This window comes from Drosophila miranda (assembly GCF_003369915.1).
Source record: "Drosophila miranda strain MSH22 chromosome Y unlocalized genomic scaffold, D.miranda_PacBio2.1 Contig_Y5_pilon, whole genome shotgun sequence".
NCBI lineage: Eukaryota > Metazoa > Arthropoda > Insecta > Diptera > Drosophilidae > Drosophila > Drosophila miranda.
Genome location: NW_022881647.1, coordinates 1000041 through 1021999, shown reverse-complemented (window position 1 = coordinate 1021999; position 21959 = coordinate 1000041). Strand labels below are relative to the sequence as shown.

Here is a 21959-nt window from a genome sequence, read left to right as displayed (position 1 = left end):
GGGTTGCCCATATATTTTATCGATAAGTCCGAAAAGAAGAGAAGAAACTGGTAGTTGTTCGCGATTTAATTAATTTCAAGCTAAATTATAGTATTAAACATAGTAACTTACTAAGTGAAAGTGAGCGTGAATCGTGTGAAATGCATATGAATATCAAAGAGAATATAAATCCTGGCGGAATCAGGCAAAAATGTGCGTAGGCCACTCACACATACACAGCTTTTTCGGTCATCACTCGCCCCATCCGCCGTGCCCACCAATGAGAGCGAAGAGCACAACAGTAACAGTGCTCAGCACCAGTATTGGCAGCGCATCGCGAACGAAAGAGAGGCAAACAGCAAGACAAACAACAACAGCAAGCAAAAGAAAAATGTTTTCATTTATTACTGTCGCCGGAGCCAGGAAAACCTGCAAATTGCAAAAAACTGTAAAAGCCACCGCTATAATTATACACTAACTAATCGAAACGCGTTGCCTGCGTGCTGAAAAGTGCGTCTGGGTGTCGCCTATGCGACTAAATTGCAACAGCTGATGCAGCATCTTAGGCCCTCTAACTCCGACAACAGTCGACTGTAAGCCTTACAGACTGTTATGGCCCCACTGCTTCAATTTGCTGCACTGTGGAGCAAAGAAACCCCACCCGCCCCCTTCGGCCCACGCACTGCCGCCCACTGCCTAGTGCGCCCCACTGAATGATTCACATTTTTCTTTTGCTAGTTTTCCACCGTCTTTGGCTGCTTAAATAAATCGTTTTCTGCTTACTGCTGCCGCTGCCAATGCGTGTGCGCAATTAATCCTCATCTCAAATGCAGTTGAGTTGCTAAAATGCCAATCAAATTATTCCGTTGTGTTTTTCTGTCTAGGCTGAAGTGAAAATTCCGCAAGAGAGGCGTCGTCCCACCAAAAGAAAAACACAACACAACAGCGAAGACAGCGTAATAGGAAAGTGTGGAAAATAACAAAAGGAAAAGCGCGTGGAGCGAGAGACAGAGTGTCGGAGAGTGTCAGAGAGAGCAAAGTGAAGTGCCAAGTGCAACGGAGACTGGGCGTCGGACAGCCAGCCGGAGTGTCATCCACCGTCATCTCCCCTCATCTGCTGTAGCAGCAGCTGCAGCAGCACCACCTCCAGTCGCCGCCGCATCAACAGCAGCAGCATATAGCAGTCAGCATGGATGCCGCCGAATCACAGGAAATACGACAGGTTAAACATATTTTTAGCCTTTACTCTAATCCCCCGCATAGCCGGGGCGATTGTGTGTGCCTGTTTGACGGTGCGTGTGTGTGTGTGTGTGTATAGTTACTAATAAAAATATGCTCATACTCGAAGAAACACAAACTAAATATCGCGGCTCGGCACTCATTAACATTCCGGCGTTGGCTGAGCGGAGAGGAGTGGAGTGGAGCGGAGAGCAGCGTTTACTTCCCACCTACTCTATTTGCCAAAATGGTGCGCTGAGTGAGGTAATGCGAGTCGCCGTCGCCGTCGACGCTCCCACTTGTCCGCGCGCTCCGGCAGGCGAGCGTTTTAATATGCGACTGACACCTACTTAACATTTGACTGGTTTTGATATCCGCCACTCATAAAGGAGGGTACGGGTACGAGAAGTGGCAGTGGCACTCACAGTTTTCGAGAATACAGCAGATCTACAGTCAGAATATCTATTATTTGTTTTTGTTTTTCATTCCTGTTGCATTCCAAGTAGATCGTCCATAATCCAGTTGGAATATAGAGTATTCTCATAGTCGGAAGAGCGTATGACTCTTTCGTAGAATCCCAATGCAAACAATGCAGCTGCTGTTGCATGACCTAATCGCTAAAAACAAAAACAAACGAGGGGGAACGTTGTGAGTTGCTGCGGACACCGCAACTCTACGGTTATACCCGATACTAAGTCAGTATGGCTCTCCTCCGGCAGACGCCGCTAATATTGAACGACACGACAAAGACTGCGTGCGAGAGAGACAGAAAATCAGTCTGAGCGTGACGTCGGGCGCTGCGTAGCCACTGCAAATTGATTTGTTCCTTTTGGCTATAAAAATTATCTGATCTGATCCACATTCAGCAATCTGATAGATATGGTCGTTACCTATGATTCTGCGTTTTTAGTTTTCTCGAATGTGCAATATTGTGGATGCCACAGATTTTCGTCCTTTATGGGGGCGGAAGTGGGCGGGGCGAAGTTTTGAAATATTTTTGTAGCAGTGACATATCACAGAAGTCTGGATCCAAAACATCGTTGCTCTAGCTCTTATAGTCTTTGAGCACTAGGCGCTGAAGGGGACGGACAGACGGACGGACGGACAGACGGACAGACGGACAGACAGACAGACAGGGCTCAATCGACTCGCCTATTGATGCTGATCCAGAATATATATACTTTATGGGGTCGGAAACGATTCCTTCTGGACGTTACACACATCGACTTTTACCACAAATCTGATATACCCCAATACTCATTTTGAGTATCGGGTATAAAAACGGCTTACGCATGCGAAAGGCAGGGCAAGAGAGAGAGAGAGAGAGGAGAGAGCCTAGCCGAGGTTGGGGCACTTGCGTGTGTGCTCACGCTTTTGGGGGCCTCCAAATGGAACCATTTTTCTTCTTTGTGGCCAACTCCCTGGGTAGAAAGTTGCCGCAGATTATCGAATGGCCACTGGCACCAGTGCCTGCCAGTTCCACAGTTCCACCGGCAATTAACGCATTATAATCTCTCAAAACAGAGGGATCTTATAATTATAATCTCTCTGTTGTAGCATTCGGCTATCGGTCTGTGGAATGCCAAAAACAAATATCAAACGCAAACGCCAGATAATGAAATCATAAATGCCACCACAATTTCCATTTGTGACATTTGAAACAAACGGAGAAAAATAACAAAAACTTTATTACAAACATATGGATACAAGGATGGCTATGTATGCTCCAAAAAATAAATGCAAATGCTTATGTATGTGTGTGTGCATATGCCCTCCGTCTCTCTTTACTCATCCAATGTGTGGGCGTCTAAACCACCACCAAACCAGCCATTTATTATAATTTTTCTTCGAATTGTTTACACTGGCCTTTATTTTTGAAATTTGAGTTTCAGACATCTCGCTTCAGCTCCCAGCCCCATCCACATCTTTTTACAATGGATCTGCAAAGTGCAGCTAGAGTTTTTCCGTTTCGTTGTCCATTCAAATTATGCTTTGGACAGTTTCTCGCGTCTGGGGTGGTGGGGGGTGGGGCACGGCTCTTGCTTGGCAGGCAGCAGGCAGCCTAACAGGTTTTCCCTCCACCTGTTGACCAATTCGCATAGCTGGACGGTCTACGACCTACGCCAATATCGTGGCCTATCAAAATGCAATGTTCCCCCTGAATTTGATGGAGCTTTTAATCCCAGAGACAAAACAATTGCCGACCGACACCCAAATGGTCTACAAAGGAATGCTTCGACGCAGCCCGCCAAGAAAATGGTTTGTTTGCTGACACAGTTATTTATGACTTCATTCATGTCGAACTCTTTCGGAAAAACCCGTTTCAGATCTTTGGAATGACAGACACAAAATTAATCTTCAAAGAGCACTGAAGGTGAAGGTGCTACACAGTGGGCCACAAAAGTGTGAATATTGCTGTTAAAAGAAAACCCATCTGTATAAGTTTTTCTTTTAGTTATTTCTTGACAATCTTGCTTCGCTTCGATGTTTACGATTTATCGTCTCGCCTCTTCTCTATACTACCGAAAACGCACTGTAAAAGTATATTTTTACCGATTCCTTATCTGTAGCCAAGAATAATCTATTTTTTCTCTATTTATTTACACTGTCATTATTCCCTAGCCTCAAGTGAGGATTCCCTGCGATAAGGAGACAGGTTTCTCCTGCCCGAAAATCAGAATTAAATCAAATTACACACGATTCTTATCAGTCCAAGACAAGCGGACATGTGTCCCATATGTATTTACCCAGAGATAACTCAAATTGAGACATTTTTATACCAGATACTCAAAATGAGTATTGGGGTATATTAGATTTGTGGTAAAAGTGGATGTGTGTAACGTCCAGAAGGAATCGTTTCCGACCCCATAAAGTATATATATTCTTGATCAGCATCAATAGCCGAGTCGGTTGAGCCATGTCTGTCTGTCCGTCTGTCCGTCCGTTCCGTCTGATCGTCTGTCCGTCCCCTTCAGCGCCTAGTGCTCAAAGACTATAAGAGCTAGAGCAACGATGTTTTGTATCCAGACTTCTGTGATATGTCACTGCTACAAAAATATTTCAAAACTTCGCCCCGCCCACTTACGCCCCACAAAGGACGAAAATCTGTGGCATCCACATTTTTAAAGATACGATAAAACCAAAAACGCAGAATCGTAGAGGATGACTATATGTTTTAGAATGTAAGATCTCAACCAGATCGTATAATTATTATAGCCAGAATCAAGAAAACAATTTCATTCTTTCTCGCTCTGTCTCTCTCTAACACACAGGTTTCATGGTCGGTTTTGCCAATTGCAAAATATGAGTTCAAGGATCTCAGAACCTATAAGAGCCAGAGCAACCAAATTTGGTATCCACACTCCTGTGATATCGGACCTTGACCGTTTCGTGTCCAAATTTCGCCACACCCCCTTCCGCCCCGCAAAGGACGAAAATCTGGGGCATCCACAAATCTCAGAGACTATTAAGGCTAGAGTAACCAAATTTGGTATCCGCACTTCTGTTAGATCTCACTATAAAACGTATATCTCAGAATTTCGCCCCACCCCCTTCCGCCCCCACAAAGGACGAAAATCTGTTGCATCCACAATATTGCACATTCGAGAAAAACTAAAAACGCAGAATCATAGATAACGACCATATCTATCAGATTGCTGAATCTGGATCAGATCAGATCATTTTTATAGCCAAAAGCAAGAAATCAATTTGCAGTGGCTACGCAGCGCCCGACGTCACGCTCAGACTGATTTTCTGTCTCTCTCGCACGCACTCTTTGTCGTGTCGTTTAATATTAGCAGCGTCTGCCGGAGGAGAGCCATACTGACTTATTATCGGGTATAACTGTAGAGTTGCGGTGTCCGCAGCAACTCACAACGTTCCCCCTCGTTGTACTTATGTTTGGATGTGCTTCCCTTCGCCTTCGAACAACCTGCTTGTTCGGTCGGAATCTGTGACAGTTTCCCTCTTGAGAACTCATTTTCGATTGCCTTTTGCCTTCCGCGCCCTCCCCAGTTTCAATTAGAGCCAGAAGAGGCCTTTCGGAATGAAGTTCTTCTTTGTGCAATAGCAAAAATTATGATTATGAGTGCAACCAGCAATGGAATGGCTTGGCTTGGCGAGAAGCACTGCAGCAGCACTTGACTTGAGATGGTTCTAAAAACGGAACGGGGAAAAGAGAACAGAAAAGAGGAGACCACGGCCAAGACTGGCCGGACAAGATGGATCGTATTTCATGCTGAGTGACCATCATCATCCATTCAGCCAAGCAAGCAACAGCAGCAGGCATGGCATTCCTTTCCCTCCAAAACAATAGGAAGAGGAAGGGGCACGCGGTCGGAGACTGTCGGCGCACGCCAAGCCAAACGCGAGCGGGTTTATCGAACTCATATTGAAGATTGTACGCATGGCAGACACAGATACAGATGCAGCAACAGGCACAGCAAGCTATAGATACAAAAGGCACTTAAGAGTGCGCTAGTTAATTGCCAGGCAGAGCGGCGTCATTCCACACACCGAAGATGCAGTTATAATGCATTGATTACAGCGGCACAACTTGGCCTTGGCTTTGGGATGGAGCCTGGGGCCCCTTAGGTGCCCGCCCAGCCGTAGATTGAGAGATTTCGGGGGGGAGGACTGAAGGAATGACTGACCAACTTTGTTCTCACATTATCACAATATTTCTGGCACAGGCACAGGCTCGTCATCGAGCTTCCGTCAAGTGGCTGCTCTCGAAGGCCTTCAACAATCGCGTGCCGGACAACCTGAAGGAGCCCTTCTATCGCGACCATGAGAATCAGGAGCGCCTCAAGCCCCAGATCATTGTGGAGCTGGGCAACGCCACGCTGTACTGCCAGACGTTGTCCAATCTGTACTCAGATCCCAACTACCAAAGCTTGAATCACTGGTCAATAATACAGACGCTAGCGCGCAAGGGTGTCCCGGTGGCCGAGTCCTCGGACATGCCCATTACCGAAACGGTATTAATTCAAACGAATCCGTTGCGAATTGTGAGTACCAGGCCACCAGAATGATTGAGGGAACCTCCTCTAATGCCTCCCTCTTTGCAGAACGCCCACATGTCTGTGATAGAGTCGCTGATGGTTTTGTATGCCAAGGAGATATCATCGGGTGACCGCATCATGTCGGCCATCAGAAGGTGAGCGCTAACACCTCCTGGCTTTGGGCTTTCTAACGGGGTTTCGTTTTGACTTTCAGAATATCTGGCAGCAATTACCAGACGCCTCCTGGCCAAACGTATGAGCAAGCTCTGCTGGTTTGGATTTCGCATGCCTGTGCCGCTCTGAAGAAGCGCATCATCAAGGAGGTGGAGACAGGGCTGCCCGATGAGAATGTGAGTGGCTCTCTTCGTTCATAAAGGATTTGTTGATTGAATTCCGTTTTGCAGGGCACGCGTCTGCAGACGCCGGACATACCGCCAGTGAGGGACTTCCAGGATCTGTGCGATGGCATCTGCCTGGCGCTGCTCATCGCCTACTACTGCCCCAAGGTGGTGCCCTGGACGATGGTGCGCATCAACTATCTGCCGGCTGTCGAGGACTCCATACACAATATCCTGCTCGTGAGCAATTTCTCACAAAAGCATCTGCCATATGGCGTCTTCCACATGACGCCCGAGACCTTCATGAGGGGGTACCGTGCCTAAACCTACTAAAACCAACCACAAGAATGGCCATTTAATGTACACCATTTTGCCTTGCAGATCGATGAAACTGAATCTGGTACTGCTGCTCACGGATCTGTTCAATCTGTTCGAGATACATCCGGCGAAGAGTGTCTGCTACCCGGGCATGGATGGTCAGGGTAAGTGGAGAGGCCTCCCTCAATCTACATGCATATATCTATCCCTAAACCCAAAACGCTGCACCGCATCGCATCTACCCGAATCCTCCCCCGTCCAAAGATTGGCCTGCCAAATGTATATTAAACTCAGTATCAGTCCGGGGCATGCATTCTTGTCTGTTCTTCTGAACGTATCCTTCGCTCTCTTCGTTTGCCTTTTGTTTTGTCTTCGTTTACCTATTGATTATGCTATTCGTTTATGCCCCGAATTGGTCAACAGAAGGAAGGAAGGAAGGAAATGCTTCACAGCTCGTAGAGTTCCCGCTACAAATGATTGAACCACAATCAAGATCCCACCACAGATACCCACCTGTTAGGAAAAGATATATTTGCAAGACCAAACAAATTACAGCAAAGTCTCTCTTGCTGCGGTTCCGCTGCGGTTCATCATCCGCTGCCGCAATGGAAATTCTAGAAACCACAAAACAATCCACCCAGAAATTATCACATCATAACACTATATAATTCTCATCATTGCCCACCACCAGCCTCCCCCCATTTAGAAATCAATGCAAAAATGTAGTCAAATATCAACGGTTGCCACTTTCCACATGCCACTGAAAGGCATTTATTAAACCCCCAAAGTGGCAGCTGTGGATACGAAAATATCGCCAATCCAAAATTGAACAGCATTAATGACAATCAAACAATCTTCTGTACTTGATTCTCTTTTTCTTTGTTTATGTGCAACAATAAAAAACGCTTCCTCTCTTGCCACTTGTAAACCGCAAAACAATCTACCGATAACTTGGGTCCTAACCACACACAACACTCACAAACACACTCACAACACACACACACATACTATGTATAACGTGCAACAACGTGCCACATGCAATGTATTTCTCGATCTCCACCCTCTGCTCCACCCGACGCCACTCTCCACACCGTAGATGTCATCGCCCGTCGCACCTTGGGCGCCAATGAGCACGGAATCTGCCACCGACGGGGCCTCACAATGCAGCCCGTTATGGCCCATACCCGATCTCCGCAGCGATCTCGACCAGCCGCCCGTTGGCTCGCCCTCGAATCGGCCGCCATTTCAAGGTTTACTTCAAATTTTCAATCAAACTTTTTTGCGAGCATTTTCTGTGTACTCCAAATACTTCCTGCTTATACCCGTTTATACCCCCCTCTGGTTTCTCATGAATGTGTTGTTTCCATTTGTTTGTTGTTTGTTTGCTTGTTCTGCTGCCCACACATTCTGTTCGTCCGTCGTTTGTTTGTTTGTTTGCCTCCATTGATCTCGTTTGTCAATGTTTTTCCCCCACCAGAAATTAATATAACTACCATTTAGATGTAGCTTAAGATCTAAGGTACACCTCATTGTCTTGTCACACCAGCTGCACACCGAAACTGAAGCTTCATTAGTTTGTCTATAATGAGAGCACAATTCATCTGAACAATCAACATATAGGGGATATGCACTAAGACATATTTTATTCACTGAGCACTTGGACTGACAGAAGCATCTTTCAAACCATACTGGGACGAGAAATACCCAACACTTTTTGAACTGTAGATAGAAACCCAAAATGGGAGCTGCTTTCATCGCAGCGAATGCTGCAAAAGAGCAAAAAAAGCAACATACATGTCGTGTGCATGACACGGATCATTGATAAGGGCTGCTGTTGTTGCTGGACTGCCCTGGTGTGGGGTCATTCGAGTGGGGGGAGTTCTTTATAATATTCTCATACCATCCTCGGACTGAAATTCACCCATGTGTATGCTTTTGCCCGCTTCTAAACGCAACCCCAACTTATTGAATAACCACCCACCAATGGGAAATATTCAGTTCATTTACCTGTTGGTGTCTCATTGCTTAAACGGAAAGCTTTATATATTTCTTATTTTCTTTTTTGTATTCCATTTTGTTGGGGTATTTTTAGTTCCGCATTCGAATTCATTCAGCGGCGGCTTAAATCGCAGATCCACCCCGCCAAACGAACACCAACAGCAACAACAAGAACAACACCAAGAGACGGTTGTTCAAGCAAATTCGAATCATTTCGATGGTAATCAAAGCGAAGGTAATTTCTATTGAATTATTTTTATTTTTAGTAGATTATTGTTTGTATTTAATTTTACGTTTAAAATGCACTTCAGAAAAATACAGAATACAGAAAGCATTTATTGGTTTTAGATTCTAATTTAAATTTTTAATTTTGTTCTTTTTCATCCCCCCCCCCCCCCCCCCAAACCGAAACCCACACATGCTCACTGCCAACGCCTGCCTGCCCCGCTCGCTACTCATCTTGAATGTGTGCAGTCTTCGTCGTGCACAAGTCGCGTGGCATCACCACACTCTCATCCATGCACTCGCAGCAGCAGCAACACCACCCCCAGCAGCAACAGTTCCACCAGCAGCAGCAGTCGCAGCTACAGCAACAGCTACAGCAGCAACAGCAGCAGCAGCAGGAGCCCTTGGTTCCGGCTCGCTTGCGTCAGGCTAAAGAAAAGACCAACGTCGAGTCCAAGGCGGATGAGAGAGGTTTGCTTGCCCCTGCCGCTTCTTCCAGTTCGCTTCAGTTATTGTTTGACTCTTGTTTTTCGTTCTTCCCGAGACTTGGATGTCTTGTATGTGGCCACTAGAGAGTACTGGGGCCTAGAACTCATCAAACAATCAAATCAAACTAAGCAACATTATAGTATCCTCAACGACCTGTTGGCCTCACCATCTCTCTTTAGTGCCACATAAAAGCCTTATTCTTTATTTTACTTGAGTTCATTGGATAACTTGATTGATTTTTGGTTGATTTTACACATTTTGATTTAATTTGGAATTTATATTTGTTTAATTTTGGCTCTCAAGGCGATTTTGTCGCTGCGGGTCGACCGAGTAACTGGGAACAAAGCCGTCGGCCAAGCTTTGCAGGTATGAGCCACACAACAACTGTTGCAACTGTCTGTCGATAGTGCTTCTTCGTAGTCCAGTAGAATGCCATTTAGTTTGTGTTATCCATTATGCTTACGTTGCCCCCCTGTCTGTCCCCTTCCTATGTCCATCAGCGTTGAGAGCGATCTGCTGGAAGCAAACTAATGCTCTTTTTAAATGCCGTTTCAGGGCGTCGCTCGCGCAGGAACTCCTCCAGCGAGGACTCCCAGCTGACCATCGAGAACTTTGGCGGCTCCCAGGATCAGCTGAACACGCTGGGAGGCAGATTCGATCGCGATCGCGAACGGGACCGAGACAGGGACAGGGAGCGGAAGTTGTCCAACACCAGCATAGGTGTGTGAAACTGAGAGGAGTGTTCCCCGAGAATTCCATTGATTGAACGAGATTGATTCCGTTTCAGCTGAACCCGCTGTGGCCGTGCGCTCCTCCATTGCCGATGCCCGGGGCACGCTGCAGCTTGGCTACGACACGGATTCGGGCTCGGAGAAGCAGGACCGCGAGACGGAGAAGTATTCAATGCGTCGGCAGGCGAGGTAAGGCTACCAGCATAAATATTTACAGGCAGCAGCCTCTGTAGCATAGCCCTCTCGCTTTTGACAGTGTCGACAATGTGCCCACGGTGTCGGCTCACAATCTATCGAATGCGAGCAGCCCCTTGCCACAGGCACGGAACAAGCAACATTCCAGCGACAAAGACTACAGCCACAGCGTGGCGGACACCTACAACGATGCCCCGCTCCAGTGCCTACGATCCGGAGACCACCCCAGTGCGCAAGTCCTCCACCATCAGCATGCCAGCGAGCCCCGCAGCCTGCAGCTGGACGTGGGCGATGAGGACATGCACTCGCTGGAGAACGCCACCAAAGCTGTCCACCATACGCATGAAGCTGGAGGAGAAGCGTCGTCGCATCGAGCAGGACAAGCGGAAGATCGAAATGGCCCTGCTCAGGCACCAGGAGAAGGTAGGCCTCGACTCGATTGCTTACTCAATATTAATATCTGTGAATTCTGATTAGGAGGATCTGGAATCTTGTCCGGAGGTTATGAAGTGGGAAACCATGAGCAATGAATCGAAGCGCACGCCGGACATGGATCGCGTTGACTTGGACAAGTACCAGGTGGGTGAGGTAATCACAAAATGCGGCCATAACCATTCCCCCCCCTGTCCCCATCTCAACGTCTCCTAACTCGTGCTACCCGTGCAACCAGAAATATTAATGTCTAACGCCTGTGTGTCTCTCTTTTCCGCCACTTTCCGCCATTCTCTGTGTATCTGTGTGTCTGCTTCAACATTCCAACATACTCACACGCATACACTCACATGCCCACGCCCACAACGCCTTACACTTAACACGCACCACTGAACCACACTGAACAATTAACAAACGCTCGCGGAATGGATGTGGAACGTGCAGCAAAGCATCGCATCATGAACATGAATCTGCAGGATATCCAGCAGGATATCCACCGCCTGGCCACGCAGCAGAGCCAGATGCAGGCCCAGCACCTGCAGGCGCAGCAGCTCCTGCAGGCCCAGCAAATAGCCAATATGCTGAACCAGGTAAAGGATCCATCCATCCATCTATACAGCCACACACATCCCGCCTCCCGTCGTTGCATCGCCCATTAACTAGGGGGCGGAGAGCAGCAGCCTCCCCTGCAAACAACCCTCTGCTGCTATAGATTAACCCATTTTGTTTCTCTGTTCTCGTTCCGGATGCGCTTCCACTACGCTTGCACCCCACCCACTAACCGCATCATCCAGCAGCAACAGACGTATGGGTCGCAGCAGAATCTGTCTGACCACCACTACCAGCAGCAGCAGAGACCCATGCAGCAAAGCTTTGGCTCATCGCCGCATCTTCCGCAGGCCTACAATGCCCGAGTCAGTGCGTACAGCTCCTGTCCGCCCAGCCGCGATCCTACCATCAGCAACAACATCAGCAGCAACACCAGCAGCAGCAGCCATGGCCATGCCCAGCGATGCAGTTCGTGAATGAGCACGGCCAGTACATGTCGCCGCCGCAGCCCTCCCACTACCAGCCGCAGAGCATCTACAGCGACAACGGAGCGCCCTACAACAATCACTCGCCGCACTACGGGTCGGCTGCTCCTCCGCAGTACAGGAGCAGTGTGGTCTTCGATGACTATGGCCAGCCCACGAACCACTTCTACTGCATGAGTCTTCGCCACAGGCACAGCCACAGCCACAGGTCCATCCCCAGCGCCGCACCTGGGCGCACTCAGCAGCAGCCGCCACCTACGAGCAGCAGCAACAGATACAGCAGCCGATTGGTGGATGTGAATGGCGTGGCAGTCACAGCAGCAGCAGCAAACAGCACCACCAGCAGCAGAAGAAGGCCCAGCAGCCCTGGATGAACAGGCCTCCCTCCAGCGCGGGAGGAGTGGCGCAGGGCAGCTTTATGCTGCCCCAGAACGGTGGAGGAGGTGCTGGAGGTGGCGGCGGCGGCGAACTCCAGCATCTGTTCCAGGTGCAGGCCTCGCCGCAACACTCGCAGCGCCAGTTGGGTGGGGGGGCCAACGGGGTGCAGAGACAGCAGTCACTGACCAATCTGCGCGACAATCGCTCGCCCAAGTCCCAGCACCAGCCGCAGACCATGAGTATGGCCATGCAGCAGGAGGACATGATGGCACCGCAGAGCATTTGCTTCATTGGCGACGAGGAGGATTGTGGAACGAGGTGGAGCGCAATATCAATCGAGTCCATGCAGGCCACACGCATCTCGGACTTTGTGCTTCAGCAGCAACAGCAACATCACCAGCAGCAAATGCAACTGCAGCAGCAGCAGCAGCGTCTGCAAGGCGGAAGGGGCAGTAGCTCGGAGGACTACGACAGCGGCGAGATGATTTCCAACAAGCTGAACATCACAGCGGCAATCTCACCTACCGCATACCTCGCCCTCGCGCCCCTCCATTCAGGCCAACAGTTTCCAGGACCGCGCGACAGCGAGGATCAGCCGGCTGAGAAGGGCTTCTACATCTCCTTCGACGACGACCAGCCCAAGCGGCCCAAGCCGCCGCTGCGCGCCAAGCGCTCGCCCAAGAAGGAGGCCTTCCGTTGGGCGACAGCAGCAGCCGGGACAGGGACAGGGACAGCGTGGACCACCAGACTCTGCTCAAACGGGAGTCCTAAGTCACTGCACAACAACAATAACAACAACGGCAGCGAGGATGGCACAAGTCAGCAGGGCCAACAGGCACAGCATCCACGGCCTCAACCACTCCAACAGTGTCAAATCGCCCGGCAACGCCACTACAACAAGTACACGGACGAGGCGCCCATCCAACTACGCCATCTGGCCGTATCGGGCTCGGATCCATTTGGCCACGAGCCACACCCACAGCCCATGCAGCAGCAGCCCATGTCACCCACGCGAATCCAGCAGAGCAACAACAGTGCCGAGGCGGCCAAGAACAAGGCGCTGGTGGTTGGAGCGACGCCACCAACCTAGATCCGGTAAGAGTACACTGCAATCCATGTAGAAGTGGGGTCTTATAATATTCTGTATTCTTCCTTCCACGCAGGAGTCTGTGGATGAAATGGAGCGAAGAAAGAGAAGGTCATGCCTGCTGTCCCTGCAGCGGCGTCAGCAGCAGGAGGAGGCCAGGCACGCAAGGAGATCGAGGCCTCGCAGAAGCGGGAAAAGGAGCGGGAGAAGGAGGAGGAGCGCGCACGCAAGAAGGAGGATCAAATGGCGCGACGAGCGGCCATATTGGAACAGCAATAGACTCAAGAAAGCCATCGAAGAGGCCGAACGAGAGGTAAGCTACTACGGAATATAGTTGGCCAGCAAATCATTGCTTTCTTCTTTTGAAAAGGGTAAAACCCTGGATCGGCCCGATCTGCATGTGAAACTGCAACCCAGTCATCTAGTGCAACGAACCCGCGACTTCCGGCAGCAGCGCACGACACGTCCCAGGCCCAAGACCATTCATGTGGACGATGCCAGTGTGGACATCAGTGAGGCTTCGAGCATCTCTAGTCGGGGCAAGAAGGGCTCCAGCTCGAATCTAACCGGTGAGCAGAAGGCTGCTGAAACGGAAGCAGCACTTGCACTCCAAGTACCAAGTTCTGTGGCTGGTGTTCGGCTGTCGAACCCTCTCTTCCTCCTCCAGATCACACGATTTCAGTTTTCTCTTGATTTTATTTTGTGTCAACCGCCCTGTTTAGCTGTGATTATGTTATTATCCTTGTTTGCCCTTTGCTAATTTGTTGAACTTTGTTTTCGTTTCGAATTTGCTTAGGCTACCGGTCAACTAAGCTCAAATTCAATGAAAAGAGATTATTACAGGGGCCTCGCAAGACTCCTTCACAGTGAAAGGTAATTTGTATGTTACTTGTACCTCTTTATCGCATTGTATCCTATCATTTTTCATTGTGATTCCTAGTTTTAAAAACTAAGCATGTATTATTATCAGATTTATATTTAATGGTAGAAGGGCGTTCCATTCTGTTTTCTTTTTTTTTTTATACCCGATACTCAAATGAGTATTGGGGTATATTAGATTTGTGGTAAAAGCGGATGTGTGTAACGTCCAGAAGGAATCGTTTCGACGCCATAAAGTATATATATTCTTGATCAGCATCAATAGCCGAGTCGATTGATAATGACCATATCTATCAGATTGCTGAATCTGGATCAGATCAGATCATTTTTATAGCCAATAGGAACAAAACAATTTGCAGTGGCTTACGGCAGCGCCCGACGTGACGCTCAGACTGATTTTCTGTCTCTCTCGCACGCACTCTTTGTCGTGTCGTTTAATATTAGCGGCGTCTGCCGGAGGAGAGTTATACTGACTTAGTATCGGGTATAACCGTAGAGTTGCGGTGTCCGCAGCAACTCACAACGTTCCCCCTCGTTTTTTAATAATTTTAATGTGCACGCATTCAAACTAGAATTAACTATGATATATATCTTGATAAGGTATAATAACCACTAATCTCGTTCAAACAGAGTCCACCCGATGATTATCCCAGTACAAGTTCCACTCCGATTGGGCGACGGGGATCCTATAAAACTTCCAGAGGTTGGTGATGGGTATAACACACACCTAATTACGGTAGTTCTCTCGTTCGTTTTAATTTTTATTCTTTTGATTTCCTCAAATATCGTATTTAAACACGCAAAACACAATAACAACGACAAATGAATGCCCGTCGCGTGCATACATTTGGTTTAGCCTTTGATTAATTCGATTATAATTTATTGGTTCCTACTGACTTATCGATTCCACACACTTCCTCCAGCTTATGAGTAACTGCATCCACAACTCAACTAATAAAATGCAATGCCAAAATGCCAACTAATGCCAGGATGCTACCGAATGCACACGGGGCCGCGTGTGCATTACACTACAATTTACACTACACCTTAGTTGGGCCTGAGAATTTATGATACCTTTGATTTTTATGGTTTTGGGTGGGTCGAGGCGCCTTAAGTTTGATTTACGATATTTTTGCCTGTACCTCATTTTGTGTCCATCCATTGCGAAGGAGATCTACATATATTTTTGTTGAAACTGTATAATGATGCACCACTCGGCATATCCCTGTCGGACCTGACCTACTTGCAGAGCCAGCAGCCGTCGAGCGGGGCCGCACTCTGTCGCGTATCTCCGTCGCTAAGGGGAGCACACTTAATTTCCGGGGCCAAAAGTCCAATTCGCTAATGAATCTGTGCGGTAAGAAGCGTTCCACAGCTACAGTACAACTGAAATCAAGCTGCTTTCTTTCCTCCTATACCATATACTGTATACTGTATACTCTAACTCTCATCCAATCCTATCCTATCCCATTACGTATCTGTATCAATCTATCTGTATGCTTCTTATCCTCTATTCATTTTGAGTATTCTTCTAGTGGTTTCCTTTCCTTTTTTGGTTTAACCTGTACTTTGGATCTTTTCTTTGGTGGTGCGATCTTTGCATAAGTAATCCTTAAACATTTTCCCGTTGGTATTTATTCTATGTTTGTCTGTGTGAGATTTTTAAAGTTATCTTTCATTATAATTGATTTGATTTGATTATATTTCTGGTTTCATTTGCATAGTTTTTTCACTGCGACCATAGCTCGCAAAATAACTGTTGACACTTTCGGCGTGTCTGATAAAAACCTCTCATTGACGGACACATTGAGAAAAGACCCGATCAAATCTGTTTTTGCTCAACTCGCTCTTCGCTCAAGCAAAGACCGATTTTTTGCACTTCTCTTTTGTTCCTGTTTTTCACTGAGCATCTTGTCGCGAGTGAACGAACAAAGTGTCTTGCGTAATGTTTTTTATACCCGATACTCAAAATGAGTATTGGGGTATATTAGATTTTGTGGTAAAAGTGGATGTGTGTAACGTCCAGAAGGAATCGTTTTCCGACCCCCATAAAGTACATATATATATTCTTGATCAGCATCAATAGCCGAGTCGATTGAGCCATGTCTGTCTGTCCGTCTGTCCGTCCGTCCGTCTGTCCGTCCCCTTCAGCGCCTAGTGCTCAAAGACTATAAGAGCTAGAGCAACGATGTTTTGGATCCAGACTTCTGTGATATGTCACTGCTACAAAAATATTTCAAAACTTCGCGCCGCCCACTTCCGCCCCACAAAGGACGAAAATCTGTGGCATCCACATTTTTAAAGATACGATAAAACGAAAAACGCAGAATCGTAGAGGATGACTGTAATGTTTTAGAATGTAAGATCTCAACCAGATCGTATAATTATTATAGCCAGAATCAAGAAAACAATTTCATTCTTTCTCGCTCTGTCTCTCTCTAACACACAGGTTTTCATGGTCGGTTTTGCCAATTGCAAAATATGAGTTCAAGGATCTCAGAACCTATAAAACCCAAAGCAACCAAATTTGTATCCACACTCCTGTGATATCGGACCTTGACCGTTTCGTGTCCAAATTTCGCCACACCCCCTTCCGCCCCCGCAAAGGACGAAAATCTGGGGCATCCACAAATCTCAGAGACTATTAAGGCTAGAGTAACCAAAATTTGGTATCCGCACTTCTGTTAGATCTCACTATAAAACGTATATCTCAGAATTTTCGCCCCACCCCTTCCGCCCCCACAAAGGACGAAAATCTGTTGCATTCACAATATTGCACATTTGTGAAAAATAAAAACGCAGAATCATAGATAACGACCATATCTATCAGATTGCTGAATCTGGACCAGATCAGATAATAGCCAAAAGGAGCAAATCAATTTGCACTGGCTACGCAGCGCCCGACGTCACGCTCAGACTGATTTTCTGTCTCTCTCGCACGCACTCTTTGTCGTGTCGTTTAATATTAGCGGCGTCTGCCGGAGGAGAGCCATACTGACTTAGTATCGGGTATAACCGTAGAGTTGCGGTGTCCGCAGCAACTCACAACGTTCCCCTCGTTTTTTTTTTTTTATTGGGAAAACAATTTATATTTATTATAAAATAACAATTATGGCTTGGTTGGGGGGGGGGGGGGGGGGGGGGGGGGGGTGGGGGGGGGGGGTCCGCTCCCGCGGGACTGCCGCTAAACATTACTTCGCGGTGCGGGCTGTGGGGTCATCTTTCTGGCTTAGTTTGTCCGGCTTCGCTCCAGCCTGCGCAGCTCCTTGATCACGCTTGCTGCCATGTAGGCGACCGCGTTCCAAGATTGCTCATCGGCTAGCATCTGGTCGGTGAGGGTGTCCACACTCACTTCTGCAAGCGTCTCCCTAGCCTCGTTCGTTCTTGCGAGAAGCGGGGGCATACAAATAAGACGTGCTCTGGCATCCTCGTCGACTCCAGGCCCGCAGCAGCTGCAATACGGGTCTTCAGCATGCCTAAAGCGATGCAGGTACTGCTTGAAGCAGCCATGCCCGTCAGCAGTTGACCCAAATAATGGTCCATTTGGCCGTGCCTTCTTCGCAGCCATGGGCTAAGCTGGGGAAGGAGACGTCTGGTCCACCTCCCTTTTGCCGCTTGGTCCCAGCGCCGTTGCCACTGGGCTATAGTGCGCTCTCGCCGCTCGCTGGCTACCTCCACTCCGCTCTGCCGCTCAGCTGCCAGGAGATCCAGTGGGACCATGCTGCCACAATAAGTGCGGCGTCTTCAGACACCGTCCGGAAGCAGCATGTAACCTCAGGGCACAGCGTCGGTATGCGCTTCTGCAGTCTCTGCTGTATGTGGAAACCATCATTGCTGGTGCCCACACTGCTGATCCATATAAGATTATGGAGGTGACCACCCCAGCGATGAGCTGCCTGCTACGCTGCCGTGGTCCCCTGTATTGGCCATCATCCTGCTTATGCCCGCCGTTGCTGCAGTCGCCTTTGCGCTGGCGTATTCCAGGTGGGCCTTGAAGTTCAGCCTCTGGTCATCATTACCCTAGGTACTTTAGCGCAGGCTTGGTCCTGATGATCGTGCTACCGACTCTCACGCATGCCTGCTCGACCTTTTTTCTGCTGCTCATTAGCACAGCCTCCGTCTTCTTCTCCGCCAATGCTAGCCCGTTGGCTGCGAGCCAGGCCACTATCATCCCGACTGCTACGTTGGTTTTCTCCTCTACGTCTCTTACGTGTTTCGACACTGTCACCAGTGCTATGTCGTCGGCGAAGCCCACCAGGGTGCACCCTTCCGGTAATGTAAGCCGCAGGATATCGTCATACATCACGTTCCACAGTATCGGCCCTAGGACCGAGCCCTGTGGGACGCCTCCGGTGATTTGGTGATGTTCTGCTCCTTCTTCCGTGTCGTAGATCAGGACGCGGTCCGTAAAATAGCTTCGCAGAGTCCGTGTGATTTGCTCAGATATACCCCTCCTCCTGTCTTGCGTATGTATGCGTGCTTGTACGTGTGATGCTTATGGCAACTATCAATTTTTCTGAATTCTATACGGTTTGACTATTGGAGCTTAAAATGAATCGTGAAAAGCAAAACGAAAATGTTCGTTTGCCAATTTTGCAAATAAATATACATATTACAATACAATAGCCCAAAAGATGCGGAAAACATGAATAAATAAACATATACACGAAAAAAAAACTAAAACACTTTACTCAGACACTTTTTTGGTTCTGCTCATCTAAAGACACTTTTGCTGTGAGCGCTTGACACGATCGTGTGTCGGCTCACCCGAAAACCCGAAACACAAGCGAAGAGACAAAAAGTGTTCTGCTCAGTGAGAGACCGTGTCTTCGTGGTCTTTTTCGGTTTTGTCAGTGACGAGACAGCAAAGGGAAAAAGTGTTGACCGTCGTTTGCGAGCTATGACTGCGACAATTCGGTTTCTATTGATCCGGTGGCGGTGGTGGTGTTGGTGGTTGTCTGGTCCCTCTTCAAGCTTTTCTCCTGTTTTCGTATCAGCCGTTTTTCGGGGTGAGGGTTGAGGGTTTCAGCTTTTCCATTCGCAACAGGTTCTGGGCTTAATTCAATCATTTTGTGCAAAAAAATACATATTTCTTGTGAACTAACTCCCACATTCATGCACATACAGATACAATCCACACACACACAAATATCCATCCATATACTCATCTATAAACCTGTTCGATTCAAAACCAGATCTTGATCAATTAGCTTTAAGTATCTCTAAATGAAGGATCCACGAAATGGCTTAACTAAATTTTGTGCACACATTCTCTTCTTTTATTTCTCTTTCTTTCAAATCAACCTTGACTAAAAACCAAAAACAAATCTTGAAATTAACAACAACAAAAAATTCAACAAATTATTAACCAACTCAAAACGAAATCATCGCTCGCCCGCTCGCCACCCATCGCCGTGCTCCCTGGTGCTCGCGTCTGGTGACTAACCAAAATGCATCCCATACATCGAACGGCTACCATCTGCATGGACCTGCATGGGCCTGTGCTGTGTGCTGTGTACTGTGTACTGTGAGCTGTGCATGTGACCGATCCGCTGATTGACTCTCTCTTGCTTGCCGGTTAGACACAGATTCGGGACTGGGACGCGCCACACCGCCGAGGCGCGCACCCTCGCCTGGAATGGGCGCTTCAGGTAGGCATATGCCATCCTCCTCTGGACCGGGCTCTTTGCCGCCAGGTTTGATATCGAAACGTCGCGGATTTGATGATGGATCCAGCGATTTCTCATTAACTCCGAATTTTTAACATGGAATATTCGGGTTTGTATTTCTCGCCTACATTAAACTACAACAACAAACAACAACAACAACAAGAAAACCATACCATAAAACACTTCAAAAGTTATATCCTCAGTTATATAATCACATCCAATCCACCAATCCATACACCCTTTGGTCATCAACCCGCATACATAACGATCGAATATGTTCGAAACGCCTCATTCTATATGATATGATTTCATTGAAACATTTTTCGTTTGATTTCATTTCCACTCGTTTTCCATTAAATTGGCATCCGTATGCATCTTCTGTCCACTCCACCATATGATTTTGTTCGACATACGTATGAGTTCTACATAGCTATGCGAGTTCTAGAGGGCTGCGACAGTCTGTAGAGTCCAAAACACTTGGTTTTTTCCTCTCCCATGTTCCGTCAAATCCATGACTTTCGATAACCAAACGAGAGCCGACAAATGTTTACCCGGTGATAAATGTAGAAAAACACAACACCCAAAGAGCTTTCTAATACCGAACCCTCCAGATGGGCCGAATAACCGCTTCACAATTTTCAAAAAATAATTTGCATAAGATACTAAATTAGGCAATATTCAGTTCAAAATACTTAAAACATCCGCCATCTATATAATAGGAGGTTTTTTTGTAATATATGTATATTTTTTGTTACTTTATGATTTTGCATTCAAGTCTAAGTACTCCCACGTATCATCGTAGCTTTGCTCTAACTTTGGAGCCCAAGTTCTAGCTCACATAGTGCACGTAGCCTGCATTTCGATAATAAGACAATTGGAGGAATTTAATATATAAAAGCTTGCCATTGAGACCTCCGAGTAGTAGAGAATATCCACATCGTGATTGACCATTCCGCTAACTGAGGCGATTTGCATTGACAGGTCCAAAACTCTACAAGCAACCAGCGGCAAAATCCAATCGCGGCATTATACTGAATGCGTCGAATACTGCGTATTTCCGGGCGCCGTGAACCGTGAGGCCAAACAGAAAGTGCTCGAGAAGATAGCACGCTCGGAGGCGAAACACTTCCTAGTACTCTTCCGCGATGCGGGCTGCCAGTTCCGCGCCCTCTACAGCTACATGCCCGAGTCCGGGACCAGGTGACCAAGCTGTACGGCACCGGACCTAGTCAAGTCGACGAAGTCATGTTTCGATAAGTTCTTCAAGTGGGTACCTGTGACATCCTTACGCCTGAGCATCCACTAACTCGATCTTCCCTTTGCAGATATAACTCAGGGGGCAAATGCTTCTCGCAAGTGCACACCAAGCATCTGACCGTCACCATCGACGCCTTCACAATACACAACTCGCTCTGGCAGGGCAAGCGGGTGCAGTTGCCCAACAAAAAGGATATGGCGCTTGTGATCTAAGTGCAACGTAGCGGAGCGGAGCGGTTTCCGGGCCAGTGGGCGCTTGGCGCTGTTTGGCCGGAACAAAAACTATTCTACGACATTGCGCATTAAGACATCTATGGAAACATTACGAACCATAACTCGAACCAACCATGAGGTCTTTCCATAGCTCACGGAGGGACTTATGGGCGAGGGTTATGGTATAGGGGGTGGGACACTGGGACGTGGGCAACTCGGTTTTAAAGTAATAGCACATGCTTGAGAAACGAGAAATTTGAATTTACAGAAAATTTTGTAGTGAGTAAACGATGCGATTGAATATTTATTTTCAATATAAAAGCATATATATCCGCCTAAGAATTTAAGCAACAAAAATGTAATGGGCAAAAAGCAGACAACACAAATGCCAAAAGAATGTAATGAAGCCCTTGAATAATTGTATTTTTGTTAGTTTTCGTGCAGGATTCAGCATGTCATGTGAGCGTCTCGCTGAAGTGTAACTAGAGGGGAAAACGGAAGAACAAATGTAGAAAA

The 21959-nt window shown here is 47.6% G+C and overlaps 1 pseudogene; it reads left to right on the top strand.

Moving 5' to 3' along the window:
* The first annotated feature begins 16 nt into the window (after positions 1 to 16).
* On the top strand, positions 17 to 21650 carry LOC117195062 (annotated as a pseudogene).
* Positions 21651 to 21959: the final 309 nt, after the last annotated feature.